Raw genomic sequence first — 16084 nt, 5'->3', positions numbered from 1 at the left:
CAAGGACTTCCGAGGAGACAGTTTCGCCCTTGGAGAAGTTACCACGGAAGGAACTCCTCTCTTCCTCTTCAGGGGAGACGAAGCCGCCACTATTTTGTGACCAAGTTCAGCGAATACAATCTTAAAAGCCTGCAAGAGAGCTCTGACAATGGTACCAAACCAGGGCTGCTGACTGACAGTCGCGCTGTCAGTCACTCCCTCTGGAGGGAAGGGGATCGTTCGATCCCTAGGAGGAGTGACCAAACAAGGGTTCGCCTGCAAAGGAGTCCTTGGACCTATCCGGAAACCTTCCCTCCTCCGATGAGCGTGCTGTTCTGTGCTTGCGGGGTGGTGAACAAAACGATGATGACCTGGCCGCGCCATGTCCTGCGGCCTCACGTGTGGGATCGCGCCTATGATCACTCTGGGGATCGCGCGATGGCGAGGGCGAGGGCGCGCAGGCGAGCGATGGCACGTAGGCAAAGGCGCGAGGGAGCACGTGGGCGAGCGATGGCGCATGGCGGCCTGAACAGGCGATGCGCAGGAGGCTGGATGAGTGCTCGCGCGCGGGGCGCGCAGGAGGCTGGATGAATGCTCGCGCGCGGGGCGCGCAGGATCTTGCCGAAGGGCCCGTGAGGGCAAAAATGTTGGGCGCGCGCGCAGGAGAAATATGACAAATTCGTAGATAATTTGTATTTTTCCTAACTATACAAACCTTAGTTATTTAATATGGGTAATTACTTTCGGCGTAGCTGAAATGACGTGCCATTAGAAATTTAACAAGGGTTTACTACCCCACCACTAGTTAGCGTGGGGTAGGGAGGGATAGTATACTACCCCCCCCCCACACACATCTGTGCTGAGCTTCACTTTGCTTAGGGGGAGGACTTCACGGGGGACAGGGCCGGCGGGCAAGTTTGATTAAATAGCTAAGGTTCGTATAGTTAGGAAAAATACAAATTATCTACGAATTTGTCATTTGTTCCGTAACCGAAATACAAACCTAGCTATTTAATTAGGGTGACTTAACCCTTAGGTCGGGTGGTAAGTCCCAGCCATACTGGCTTTGGCTTTTGCCCGGGGACTCAGTACTGTATCTGAGTGTGTAGAACTCAAGATAAGGGGTCCCTGCACCTTGCAAGTGCCTTGCTGGTGCAAGGACCGCGGCCTACGTAAGCTAGTGTGTGAAGGAGTGAAGTGTGACTCGTCCTAGGAAGTTGACCTGGAGTCCTTTAGATGGAAATCTAGGTTAGGACGATCCCAATACCACCTCTTAAGGGTATGGGGACGTGACAGTATTAACTTAATACTAGGAACACAAGGAAACATGGTTTACCTGCAGTGGTTTGAGGTCAGCTGTGCAGAGAACCCAGGATGCTGCTTTCCCCAAGAGAGGGGAGGATAAAGAAAAGAATAAGGGCCATACGGGGAACCGACAAAACACCCACCCGACAAAACCCCACCGACGAAACCCCCACTGACAAAACCCCCACCCGACATAACCCCCACCCGACAAAACCCCCACATGACAAAAACCCCACCCGACAAAATCCCCACATGACAAAAACCCCACCCGACAAAAAATTTGCAAAGTACCTATTACCAATAAACTACTGCTTACAAAACATTTGCTATGTACCGATTACCAATAAACTACTGCTTACAGAAAACAGTTTTTATTACAAGTAAAACTGCGAAGAGACGGGAATGTTCTAGAAGATCAGCATTGAACTGTAATGGAAAAATAACAAAACATTTGGAAGTATCGGCCATCATTTCAAGCAAAGATCATAATCATGAGCTAGATGAAGGATCAGTGGAAGCAGCAAAAATGCATATCAACAGGCCAAGTCAACCAGGGGAAATACTAGTCGGATTTTAGCGGATTCGTTGGAGAGTATGACACAAGAGGGAAGACTTGCCATGGGAAATTTAAATACTGTTAAAAGGTATGTTCAAAGAAAACGACAAGATGGACGCCCTAAGGATCCAGAATAGTTGAGGGACTTGGAAATTTCAGGATACAGTGAACCCTCGCTACTTCGCGGTTCGACCATCGCGGATTCACCACTTCGCGGATTTTTTCCATAACCCATATATATATACAGTAATATATATATATATATATATATGTATGCATGTATTTATGTATATATGTAGGTATGTATATGTGTATACATATAAATATATATATATATATATATATACACACACACACACACATATATATATATATATATATATATATATATATATATATACATATATATATATATATATATATATATATATATATATATATATATATATATATATATATATATATATCTATATATCTAAAGTAGGAAGATGTGATGTAGTTCTAAGGGAAAAGTATGGGAAATATGTCTGGGTAATAAGCAAAGCTCTACCTCCAGTTTGTTTCTACATTATGATCAGAGATAAATGTAAACAAAACATTGGTTGCCATTTTTTATCGTGCTTTTTAGCATGTTTAGGAAATGCATGATATAAAATCACCTTTAATATTTGTGCCTGTTTTAGTTTAGGGTACTGTAGTACATGCATTAAGTGTTCTGTACATTAAAGGGTAGTTTGTTAACAGTACTACGTACAAGGGAAGGTTTTAAAAGTCTGAATATACATGTTGAATAAATAGGTAAATATGGTGTCACTACTTCGCGGATTTTCACCTATCGCGGCCGCGACTGGAACCTATCTACCGCGATAAACGAGGGTTCACTGTAGTGGACAAGGACTCGAGGAGAAAATCCTGCGCCTTTTCTTCTTAATGATAATGGTGCTGAATCCAGCAATCGAATCATTATATTTGCTACAAAAGACGCAATGCATCATTTAGCAAAGGCAGATGTTTATTATATGGATGGCACCTTTTCGTTGGCACCTGCAGTATTTGAACAGTTATTTGTTATTAGACCCCCACTCGGTGACAGCAATAAGCTGTGTGTATGGTTTTTTTCCCGGCAAATCACAGGAAATCTTTCTTGATTTTAGTAATGGCACAAAAGATATAGAAGAATTTCTTAATGGTGTAGCAAAAAATATAAGAATATATAAATTCTGACTTTTTATCTTTATCTCTGAACAAAAGGCTTTTAATGGTTTGTGTAATCTTATCTTTTTTAATAAATACCTTTAAAACTGTTAATTTTGATACCTTTTGTTTTTAGTAAAGCATTTAAAAATCAACTTTTGGTTGATACAGATCATGAATATGCATACTTAAAATAGTTTAAGCTGCCATCATGCCGAATATTTTCATAAATAGGTAGACAAATAAAAACAATGACCGAATATAACTAAAATTTATCAAATGTAGGTTTTGTCTTGCGGGGTTTTTGTCATGTGGGGATTTTGTCGGGTGGGGTTTTTATCATGTGGGGTTTTTGTCATGTGGGGGTTTTGTCGGGTGGGGGTTATGTCGGGTGGGGGTTTTGTCAGTGGGGGTTTCGTCGGTGGGGGTTTTGTCGGGTGGGGGTTTTGTCAGGCATTCATTCTTGGTGACCCTCCTCTTTGTCTTCCCAGTGCTTACAAACAATGCTTGTACTTGAGGATGAATTGCAGCTGTTCTCTTAAGATAGAGCCTCAGACTCCTTACTGGGCACAGTAGGAGATGGTCTGGGTCATCTGTTACAGAACAAAGACTCGAAATCCGGAAAGAGTCGAACCGAGGGTCTGGCACTCCCGGATTCTGAGTCTTAGCTACAAACTCAGGGACGAATCTGAACGTTACCTCCCCCCATCCCCTTGAATGGGCGATGTCATACGAGAGACCATGCAGTTCCCCAACTCGTTTGGCCAAAGCCAACGCAAGTAGGAACACCGTCTTCCAAGTAAGGTGGCGATCAGAAGCCTGGCATAATGGTTCGAAGGGAGGTCTCTTCAGAGACCTGAGAACTCGAACCACGTTCCATGGAGGTTTCACTTCCGACTGAGGGCAGGTAAGTTCAAAACTTCATATGAGTAAAGAAAGTTCCAGCGAAGAAGAAATGTCCACTCCTTAGAGCCTAAAGGCGAGACTTAAGGCTGAGCGGTAGCCTTTCACTGCCGAGACTGAAAGGCGCATTTCTTCTCGCAAATACACGAAGAACTCCGCTATTGATGGAATAGTGGCATCGAGTGGAGAGATACCCCTTCCACGACACCAACCACAGAAAACTATCCACTTTGCCTGGTAGACCCCTGCGGATGACCTTCTCAGGTGTCCAGACATCCTTTCCGCAACTTGTTGCGAAAATCGTCTCTCTGCGAGGAGATGCTGGATAGTCTCCAGGCGTGAAGCCGAAGCGAAGCTACGACTTTGTGAAAGATGTTGGCGTGTGGTTGTTTGAGTAGCTCGCGTCGTGGAGGGAGTTCTCTCAGGACCTCCGTCAGGAGTTGCAGGTCTGGAAACCATTCCGCATGATGCCATAGCGGAGCTATCAGGGTCATCGAGAGATTGACCGATGTTCTGGTCTTGTTGAGCACCCTCCTCATCAGACAGAACGGGGGAAAGGCGTAAACGTCGATGTTATCCCACCGTTGTTGGAAAGCATTTTGCCAGAGTGCCTTGGGGTCCGGGACTGGGGAGCAGTACAGCGGGAGCTTGAAGTTCAACGCTGTAGCGAACAGATCCACAGTCAGGGAACCCCACAAAGTCAGGACTTTGTTGGCTACTAGACGATCCAAAGACCACTCGGTACTCACTATCTGAGACGATCTGCTCAGACTGTCGGCGAGCACATTCCTCTTGCCTGGAATGAAGCAAGCCAATAGTGGAATCGAGTAGATTTCGATCCATCTCAGTATCTCTACTGCAAGATAGGATAGCTGCGCCGAAAAGGTGCTTCCCTGCTTGTTGATGTAAGCCACTACTGTGGTGTTGTCGCTCATCACCACCACAGAGTGACCCGCCAGGTATTGTTGGAACTGTTGAAGGGCCAGGAATACGGCCTTCATTTCTAGCAGGTTTATATGGAGGCACTTTTCTGATTCTGACCACAGGCCTGAAGTCCTGTGGTTCAGAACGTGGGGCCCCCACCCTTTCTTTGAGGCATCCGAAAACAGCATCAAATCCGGGGGGAGGACGAGAAGATCCACTCCCTTTCGTAGGTTCTCGTCTATCACCCACCACTGAAGGTCCGTCCGTTCCGTGGGCCCCATAGAGACCATGACGTCCGGGGAATCGTGTCCTTGATTCCACCGAGACTTGAGTCGCCATTGCAGAGATCTCATTCTGAGGCGACCATTGGGAACTAGACGGGCCAAGGTGACCGAGAAGACGTAACCACGATTGGGCTGGGAGTTCGTCTCGTCTGAGGAAAGGACTTGCGACCCTCCTCAGCCTTGCTATCCTGTCGTCTGATGGGAAGGCTTTATGGAGATTGGTGTCTAAGATCATGACTAGATATACCAGTCTTTGAGTAGGAAGCAGAGAGGACTTCTCGAGATTTACCATGATCCACAGATCTTGGCAAAGTCTCAGAAGTTTGTCTCTGTGTCGAAGAAGGGTCGACCCCGAGTCTGCTAGGATCAGCCAGTCGTCTAGATAACGGAGGAGACGGATGCCGATCCTGTGTGCCCACGATGATATCAGGGTGAACACTTCGGTAAACACCTGTGGTGCTGTGGAGAGACCGAAACACAGCATCTTGAACTGGTAGATCTTGTTGTCTAGGCTGAATCTTCAGTACTTCCTTGAAGACGGATGGACTGGAATCTGGAAGTACGCGTCCTTCAGATCCAGTGTGCACATGAAGTCTTGGGGTCTCCCTGCGAGTCTGACCGTGTCTGCCGTCTCCATACTGAACGGGGTCTGCTTGACAAACCTGTTCAGGGCTGAGAGGTCGATGACTGGTCTCCAGCCTCCAGACGCCTTCCTTACAAGAAAGAGTCGACTGAAGAAGCCGGGGGAGCCGTTGACGACCTCCTGGAGAGCGCCCTTCTTCAATATGGTCTCGACTTCTGCCCGAAGGGCTTGCCCCCTTGCCGATCCCATGGCAAGGAAGCTCAACGACACTGGATCCGCTATCAGGGGAGGTAGAGATGTTGTGAACGGCACGCGACCACCTTGACTGACTACAGAAATCGTCCAGGCATCGGCCCCGAGTTGCTGCCACCTGATCGCGCAACTTCATAGGCATCCCCTCACTGGTGGATATGCGGGGGGACTGCCAATCCTAGCGTTTGTGGCCTCGGCCACTCCCTCTAGGATTTTTCGACACCGTTGACTTTGCTGCCAGTGCCGGTTTCGTTGTCTTGGACGTGCGAGGTTGATGAGGTGCTGGAGGTGGTTTATAGGGCTTCAATGTAAGAGCCCTATGTAGGAGAGAGCCCTGGTTGGACTTCCTCCACCTCTCAGCTGCCTGTTCCACGTCTTTCGGCTCAAACAAGTTCCTCCCCAAGATGGAGGAATGTCTGAGTCTGCTGACCTCGGTGCTGGGGACCTTCGCGTGAAATCTCTCAAACACCGCATCACGACGCTTCAAGATGGAATTAGCCCACAAGTTCGTGACTTGGTGGGCTAGAAACTCGATGGTACGTGTGCCTGATAGAAGGAAGGTTTCCAAGGCCTTCCTGGTACTCTCCTTGGACAGGTCCTCGGATCGTAGCAGGATGCCGAGAGACCCCAGCCAGATATCCAGCCACGAAGTTGCCTGCATGGCACACTTCGCTACCTTCTCCTGACCCGAGGATTTCCGAGGCCGAGAAAGACACTTGCCGACTGGTAAGTCTCTCTAGAGGGATTCCCTTGGTAAGCTCTTCCACAGAGTGGTATAATGGAAGAGATAAACAAGACTCCTCCATGATCTCAAAGTACCTCCTCTGATGGACCCGATGAGGCGGGAGGAGTTTGTTGCCGGCGCTGGAACGGCTGGAGGAGGCAAACACGGAGAGCTGGCCCTCAACCTTATCTCTGGCACTCTTGACCCCTTGGGACCAAGGCAAAGCCGCACTGGCCTTAGGGGGCTTCTGAGTGCCAAAGACTCGGTCCAGGACCGTGTCCTTTCCCTCTCGAGGGGGAATCTCAGGATACGAGAACCCGTTGAGATTCCTCATCAGAGTCAGAACTTGCCAGAACGCATGTTCCGACTCCTGTAGCTCTCCTCCTGTAGGGCTGGCAGCAAAGTCTCCTGTCCCCAAAGGCTCTTCTTGGGGGGACTCGTGGACGTTCTCCGCGGGTTTGGCTGGCTCTAGTCTCATCCTCGAAGACGACTTGGGAACAGTCTTAGAGTCCTTCGACTCCCTCCTGGGAGGGATACAGGACTCCAACAGCGATGGCGGGAGGCTCTTCTCCACTCCTACCCAAGAAGACTTCTCTACGCGAGGTGGGGTTTCTCTCATTGTGATGGGAGAACGCCTCACCTCATGAGAATCCCGAGGACGGGAAATCTTCGTCCGAAGGAGAAGCAGAGAAAGTCTGGGGGGGGACGGAGCCTTCCTCAAAGACTTCCGAGGAGCCAGCTTAACCCTTGGAGAAGTCACCACGTCGTCTACTCCTCTCTTCCTCTTCAGGGGGGTCGGAACTGCCGCTGATTTGAGGCCCAATTCAGAAGAGACGGGCTTAAAGGCTCTGGCAAGGGACCCAAACCATGGCTGCTTACTGACAGCGGCACTGTCAGAGACTCCCTCTGGAGGGAAGGGGATCGTACGATCCCTAGGAGTAGAAACCACAACAGGGTCTTCCTGAAAAGAAGAAGGGGAAGAATGAAAGTTCCTGGACCTATCCAATGTTCTCCCGCCCCCGGGCAAGTGCGCTAGTCTGCGCTTGCAGGGGGGGGGAGGAGACGACCTGGTTGCTCGTGGTCCTGCAGCCTCGCGCGTGGGATCGCGCTAGAAATCCCACTGCGAATCGCGCTGGTGGTCGCGCTGGCGCTCACGCGATAGGTTCTTATCCGGTTCGCGCAGATGCACAGGGGTGATGGCGAGGGTGCGCATGGGCGCGCAGGCGAGCGATGACGCGTGGGCGAGCGATGGAGCGCATTGACGCGCTGGCGAGTGATGGTGCGCAGGAGATGGAGCGCGTGGGCGAGTAGGCGATCGGTGGCGCATTCTAGAGAAAGCCTAGGGCATGCAGCAGGTTGCGCAAGCGTTCGCATGCGTGGAGGCGATTGCACGCGAGCGCGTGGACGCGCAGGATCTTTCTGAGCCCGTGGGGGTGAAAGTGTTGGGTGCGCGCGGGCAGGGGAAAGCTCCCTTGCGCGCGGGCACGCACGAGGGCGCACATCTACGATGGGTGAACGGGCGTGGCGCGCGTTGGTGACTGCACGCGATGGCGCGTAGGAGAATGCTGACGAGCAGGAGGGGTCTGCTGGCGCGTCGGTGTCTGCTGGCGCGTAGGAGATCGCTGGCGAGCAGGGGAAGATGGTATCTTCCCTCCAGCGCCCAGATCTGAAGATCGTGGGCTCGCGGGCGAACGTTGGCGCGCAGGTTTGCGCTGGCGCATAGGAGATCGTGGGCGCACAGTGGTGTGCTGGCGAGCAGGAGAACGCTGGCGCACAGGGGATCGACGGCGCGCAGGTGAGCGCTGGCGCAAAGTCCCAGGAACAGGAGCTCGCTGGTTCGATGTCTCTGGGTCAACAACTGTAGGGCGCTGGCGCGCAATAGTACGCTGGCGAACAGGAGAACATTGGCGTGCAGGTGATACCTGGCGCTTAAGGGACTTTGCTACAATGTGAGCAAGTCCCTTTTGTCCCGAAGGGACCGTGGCCTGCTTGATCGCAGGATGAGTGGGCGCCCACAGCGCGTCGGCAGCTAGGAAGGGCGCCGACAGGTCAGCAGGTCTGGCAGGAGTAGGAGATCGTGAACGATCAGCGGACAGGTCCAGGGATGTAGTTGGAAGGGTAGGTGAACGGCGACAAGGTTCCTCTGTGGCAGACTGCGGCGAAGACGAGCCGAAGAGGCGCCTCCTAACACCCTTGTGAGGTGAAGGAAGGCCTCTACAGCGGAGGGGAAGGCGGGCCTTACGCCTTATACGCCCTCTGGGGGCAGCCGGTAGACCGTCGGCAGTCCTCCGAAGAGGAGTCTCTGTCAGTGAACTCCCCCGAGGGAGAGAATCACCTGCAGGAGAGACCGTTGGACTTAGTTCCTCCCTCGAAGGGTGTTCGGGGAGGGGGAGCTAAGCCTTCAGCTACATCACCAACAGGAGCAGAGGTTTAAGATAACTCGTCAGAAGCCTCTGCCACAACAACGTCAACGATAGACAGAGGATCAACCTCTGCTAACATCGGCGACTGTTTGACAGCTGCTCCTAACCTGATTATGTCAAACAGGGCTTCCTTGGAGGGTGAGCCTTGAAGCCCCTAGGAAACCCAAAGCTGTAACAAATCATCATTAGCAACATTAGAAATTAAATCCTCCCCCGGGGGAGGAGGAGGAGCTGCCTCGCTATGGGAGGCAACTCCCTCTCCCAAACCCCGAGATTGGTTAACAGAAATGCGGCCTACGCTACCACTCGCCGGCCTCTCGGAAGAAGTCGATCGAGTAGGAGCTTCAGAGGAGGTTTGGGCTACGGAAGAAGAGTTCTTGGGGTTTTCTCTCTTCAAGGAAGCCCTTGAAGGAGAAATACTGTATCCCGTTTCGACTTCTTCTTCCGGCGCCGGGAAAACCTCTCCCACTGGGAGGTAGACCACTCCCTGCACTCACCACATACTTTATCTCTGTCACACCGTTGGCCCCTACAAAAAGGTGTGTGGATCAGTTTCGACCGCCGACATAAAAGTCCCACAAGGGCGGTCAGGTAAGCCGGGACACTTCCGCATCGCAGAGGCCAACTTCCAAACACTCTGTCAAAAAGAAAAGCAAACAAAGATTATTGGCTGTCAGTGTAGGCGAGGGTGATAGGAGACACGTCTGTCTAGCACCCGAGCCGATAGCAAAGTGAAGCTCGGAACAGGTGTGTGTGAGGGGGGTAGTATACTACCCCTCCCTACCCCACACTAACTAGCGGTGGGGTAGTAAACCCTCGTTAAAATTCTAATGGCTCGTCATTTCGGCTACGCCGAAAGTAATTACCCATATTAAATAACGTGGTTTGTATTTCAGTTACGGAACGTGTATCTGGCTGAAGCAGTGGGCGAGGGTGCGCTTGCGCAACCTTGTGGGCGCGCGATGGAGACTGTGCGCGATGGCGCACAGGTGAGCACCGGCGAGCAAGAGTAACTGGAACTACGCCCAGATCCGGAGATCATGGGCGTGCATCAGGATGCGGGTGCACAGATGTGCTCTGTTGGTTTGGAGAGCGCTGAAGTCCTGGTGAGCGCCTGAACCGAGACTCCAGGGCTGTGCGCTGGCGTGCTATGACAGCAATTGTGCGCATGTGCGCAGTCGTGCGTTGAGGCATTGGAGAGCGCTGGAGGTTCGGTGAGCCCCTGTGCGCTATCTCTGGAACCTCGTTTGTGCGCTGACGCGTAGGAGAGCGCTGTTGCGCTGAAACAGGAACCAGTGGAGAGCGCTTGCGCGCTATTGCAGAAACCATTGCAGGGGCGCGCAGGTGGTCGTGGGTGCGCAGGGGAACCCTGGCGCGTAATAGCAGGATCAACAGCAAGTGCGCGCAGGTGAGCGCTGGCGCAGTAAGACAGGAACATCTGCTGCAGGTCGATGGCGCGCAGGGAGTACCTGGCGCTTAAGGGATTGAGACACAATCTTGTGCTCAAGTTCCTTATGCCCCGAAGGGACCGTTGCCTGTTTAATAACAGGATGTGATGGCGCCCAAAGCGCATCGGCAGCCAGGAACGGCGACGGCAGGTCAGCAGGTCTGGAGGGTGGAAGGTCGGTGTGTCCTGTGTAAGGACGACCTTCCACCGATGGAGATCGCGAACGATCTCCAGAGATCGCGAACGATCTCCAGAGAGGTCCAAGGAGGTAGCTGGCAGGATCGGTGAACGACGATGAGGTTCTTCTGCGGAGGACAGCGAAGATGACGAGCCGAAGAGGTGCCTCCTGACACCCTTGTGAGGTGAAGGAAGACTTCTACGGCGAAGGGGAAGGCGAGCTTTCTGCCTTATACGCCCTCTGGGGGCCGTAGGGTCAGCAAGCTGACCTTCAGCAGTCCTCCGAGGAGGAGTCTCTATGAGTGAACTCCCCCAAGGGGGAGAATCACCTGCAGGAGAGACCGTAGGACTTAGTTCCTCCCTCGAAGGATGTTCAGAGGGTGAAACTAAGCCTTCATCTACCACAGCAACATAAGGAGCAGAGGTTTGAGATAACACATCAGAAGCCTCTGTCACAACAACGTCGACGGTAGACAGAGGATCGATCTCTGCTACCCTCGGCGATTGTTTGACAGCTGCTCCCAACTTGATCATGTCAAACAGAGCTTCCTTGTAGGGCAAACCCTCTAGCCCCAAGGAAGCCCAAAGCTGTAATAAATCATTATTATTAACAGTCAAAGAAATATCCTCCTCCAGGGGAGGAGGAGGAGCTACCTCGCTATGGGAGGCAACTCCCTCTCCCACACCCCGGGATCGGTCAACAGAACTACGGTCTACGCTACCACTGGCCGGCTTCTCGGGAGAAACCGATCGAGTGGGAGCTTCGGAGGAGGTTTGGGCAACGGAGGAAGAAACCTTTGAAGGAGAAATATCCCGTTTGGACTTCTTCTTCCGGCGCCGAGAAAACCTTTCCCACTGGGAGGTAGACCACTGCCTACACACTCCCTACAATGAGGACACAAGGTGTGGGAATCTGTGTTGACCGCCGACATAACAGTGCCACAAGGGCGGTCAGGTAAACCAGGACACTTACGTATGATGGCAGAGGCCAACTTCACAAACACTCTGGAAAAAGAAAAAGCAAAGAAAGATTAAAAATGGCTGATCAACAAAAGCGAGGGTGAAAGCGGACACGTCCGACCGTCACCCGAGCCGATAGCAAAGTGAGCTAAACCACAGGTGTGTGTGGGGGGGCGAGAGAGCAAGCTACCCCTCCCTACACCCCCTAACTAGCGGTGGGGTAGTAAACCCTTGTTAAAAATCTAATGGCTCGTCATTTCAGCTACGCCGAAAGTAATTACCTATATTAAATAGCGTGGTTTGTATTTCAGTTACGGAACAAATCCAGGTTAAACACGAGTAATTCCATTTCTATGTAGCCCATATGGCGACAGAAAAAAATCTGATACTAGGAGGGATGGTTTGACCTAACTCAGTGGTGGCGCTAGTGTATATTTGGCATATCTGTGCGATTGTGGCGAGTTTTGAATTTCTGCCGACAGAAGAGTAAAAGCTATTATATATAACCAGCGGGTAAGTTTAAATGTTTAAAAATGCTTAATTATAATGACTTGTTCAAATTCCGTGTCACTTCACTCCCGTATGAACTGCGCGTTGACAATAGCAATGTTATGCAACATTACCAATGTTACGATGGCACTACTAATGTTAGCAATGCTACGATAATATAAGCATATGTATTTTAAAGTATTTTTCCATATACCCCTTACACAATAAATAAAAAAGTGCAAAAGGGTAGAGAACCTAACAAACCCACCTAACTTAACCTAGAAGTTCCCAGGTCACAACCCCTACCCGGGGCGGACCCCCTTCCCAGGTTGAGCTTCGCAATCTAAAAGCATTAAAATTAAAGAAATGAATGACTTACTTTTATGACCCGGATCGGCATTTCTTCTTGGTTTTAGATACCTTAGTTTGGGTATTGCAGTTATATACGAGAATGTCTTTCCTGTACGATAAGAAGGAACGGCACTTGGGGCACTGCAAACGTTGAGGTATTACATTGTGTGATTTAAGGAAATTATCAACATTGGATGTCATATAAAAAAAAATCACCATGAAATTTAGCAAATGCTTTTAAGTATGGAATACTGCAGCCGTTAAAAGTTTCTATAACTTCCTCCATCGCAAAGTACGTTGCAAAAAAGCTCACTTGAAATAACAAACACCTGACTAGGACAAAGGTTTCCATGGAAAAGGATCTGTTGGGAGGGGTAGGAAGAGACCACATAAAGAGATAAGGGAAGGGGGTAGAGAAATATTAACCCACACTCCCTGTGCAAACTTTCCATACGTATGGGTTCGTGATTGGTTAAAGGGAAAACAACGGAATCTAGAGAGTAAACATGAAAGAAATAGAATGGGAAACTTGTCCAGAGCAAGTATTTATGTGAAATCAGGGCGTGACAAGGTAATAACAAAATGTATAAAAGTAATATAGCAAGATAAAATGGAATGTATGATAAATAATATTTAATGGGAATATAAAATGGGCTGATTTTATAAGGTATCAGATAATAAAACGAGTAATACAGCGAGCCCTCGCTACTTCACGGTTCGACCATCGTGGATTCACGACTTCGCAGACTTTTTTCATTAAATACGGCATCCGATTTCATCAGCAAACCACTATTTTTGGGGGAAACATCATTTTATTCTAGAAAATTGCTACTCTTTAAATAGTTAATTGCACATTAAGAAAGCGTGTACTTTTGTTTTTAAATTTCGGGTGTGTTTTAAAAATCAAGTACAGTGAACCCTCGCTACTTCGCGGTTCGACAATCGCGGATTCACCACTTCGCGGGGTTTTCCCATAACCCATATATATATACATATCGCGGATTTTCCGGAAAATTCGAAAATACCGCGAAATCTGAAGACAACCAAATACGATATTTTGTTACCTGTAATTCCATTAATACTGTAATTAGTAATATCTGCTCTTACTGATTGTTCATTGCATTACATATGATATATAATTCAGCACAGAAAGAAATAAAACACGAAAAGAGAATGTGATCATACGATAATTCAGTACGTAGTAAAATTAAATCGAACATGAAACGCAAATCAGATGCAGTCATACCATATTAGAATGGTGTGTACTGTAATGGATGTGCTTCTTTTCCATGAATCTTTTGTATGTATACGTACGTAGTACAGTACTGCATCCAATAATATTCTTTGTTGCAAAAATCACATTTCGAATAAGCGTACGAGAGAGAGAGAGAGAGAGAGAGAGAGAGAGAGAGAGAGAGAGAGAGCGTAAAATAGCGTACGTAAATTTTTATTATTATTGTTATTATTATTATTATTGTTGTTGTTGTTAATAAAATTATTATTGTTATTATTATTATCATTATTATTATTATTATTACTGTACAGTATTATTATCATTATTTATTATTATTACGGTATTGTACTTAATCTACGTACGTTCATTATGCGCGGGGCATCTTCTATGAGTAACCAACGCATCATAGTACTGTAAGACGGGTTGTGATTGGTTCAAGCGCTGATAGATGACGAATCAGAACTCAAGTTTTGTTATCTAGCCTGTGATTGGTGTTTTGCCCGCATCTTCTACCCGCAGCATCAAAGTTCTCGCGGGGCTGGATCGTTCACTTTCTCTTTCCGCGTATTGCTGAGTAGACGTTCTTAAGTTTGTGAAGTTTAATCTGTGCTGTGTGCGACTGTTTTAAGTTGAACTTTTTGTTGAACTTTCTGTTAAATCCTACTGTACAATGCCTCCCAAGCGTTCTGCTTCTAGTAAGGCTGGTAGTGAGCCTAAACGCCACCGAAGGATGATGACGATAGCTGAGAAGGTTACGCTTCTCGACATGTTAAAAGATGGTAGAAGTTACGCGGCCGCCGGCCGCCATTTTGGCATCAACGAATCCACCGTTCGCTATATCAAAAAGGACGAGGCGAACATTAGAAAGACTGCTGCAATCACCTTTAGCAGATCAGCGAAGCGAGTCGTTACAACGCGTAATAAAACGATCGTACGCATGGAAGGTGCTTTAGCTGTGTGGATTGCCGACTGCCGGAAGAAGAACATAGCCTTGGATACAAACACCATCCAAACAAAGGCTTTGAGTTTATATGAGAATTTTGCTGCAAAGGAACCTAAAGACGACGACGGCAACCATGCTGAAGATGATGATGATGCAGATGATCCTCAACCAGGGACATCCACTGATTCCCAGCCTCAGAAACGTTTTTCCGCAAGCAAAGGATGGTTCGCGAAGTTTCAGAAACGCTTCGCCCTGAAAAGCGTTTCCCTGCATGGGGAGTCTGCTTCCGCTGACACTGCCGCTGCTGAAACTTACGTGAACCAGACGTTCAAGAATATTATCGCCGAAGGTGGATACAAGCCGGAACAAGTCTTTAATATGGATGAGACTGGCTTGTTTTGGAAGAGAATGCCGTCGCAAACTTTCCTGTTCAAAGAGGAAGCCAAAGCCTCTGGCTTTAAGGCATTCAAGGATCGCGTTACCCTCGTGATGTGTGGCAATGCTGCTGGATTTTTGTTAAAGCCGGGGCTTATTTATAAGTCGAAAAATCCTCGCGCTTTGAAAAATAAAAATAAGAATCTCCTTCCCGTGTACTGGATGCATAATCAAAAAGCATGGATTACGAAGATGCTGACCTCCAACTGGTTCCACCAGTGTTTCATCCCGCAAGTCCATGAATATCTCTTAGAGAAGGGCTTGCCATTCAAGATCCTTCTCCTTATGGATAACGCTGGTGGACACGCAACTGACCTGTCGCGTGAGGGCGTTCAGGTTGAGTTCCTGCCACCCAACACCACGTCATTAATTCAACCGATGGACCAGGGGGTTATCAGGGCGTTCAAGGCCCTCTACACGAAGAATACCTTGGCGGACCTCGTTGCGTGTGTGGATGCTGCCCAAGATGACAAGGATGAAGATTTCAACTTGAAGGCGTACTGGCGGCAGTACACCATAGCCACGTGCCTGCAGAATATTCAGAAGGCACTTCAAGAGATGAAACCTGCAACCGTGAATGCGAGCTGGAAGAAGCTGTGGCCCGATATTGTTTACGACGACAAGGGATTTACTCCGTCGGAAATCCAACACTCTGCAATACGGAAATCTGTGCAGTTGGCTGCCATAATTGGAGGTGACGGGTTTGGCGACATGACGACTGAAGACGTCGACGAGTTGTTGGACTGCCATTCCCAGCCCCTAACTGACGCAGACCTCGAAGACCTGACGAAATCGGCAAGTGAGGAAGAGAGTGAGGGTACCCAGGAAGAGACCCAAGAAAATGTCGAAGAAACGGGCTTAACATTAGAACGGCTTGCCAAGTTCTGCAACCATATCAAGGAGGCGAAAGAAATGTTACAA

The 16084-nt window shown here is 49.0% G+C and overlaps 1 protein-coding gene across 2 annotated transcripts in view; it reads right to left on the bottom strand.

The window, feature by feature from the left end:
• LOC137640014 (SRR1-like protein) overlaps nt 1-16084 on the bottom strand; it is a 186917-nt gene that overhangs the window by 132555 nt on the left and 38278 nt on the right. Inside the window, exon 1 of one of the 2 annotated variants that reach the window (XM_068372372.1) lies at nt 12580-12918. The exons of the other annotated variant lie outside the window; for it this stretch is intronic. The gene's annotated coding sequence lies outside the window, so the exon portion shown is untranslated. Of the gene's footprint in view, nt 1-12579; nt 12919-16084 lie in introns of those variants that run through there. 2 annotated transcript variants of the gene reach the window in all.

This window comes from Palaemon carinicauda, chromosome 4 (genome assembly GCF_036898095.1).
Source record: "Palaemon carinicauda isolate YSFRI2023 chromosome 4, ASM3689809v2, whole genome shotgun sequence".
NCBI classification, from domain to species: Eukaryota; Metazoa; Arthropoda; class Malacostraca; order Decapoda; family Palaemonidae; genus Palaemon; species Palaemon carinicauda.
Note: the sequence above shows the minus strand (reverse complement) of the source record. Positions and strands in the feature narration are given on the sequence as shown.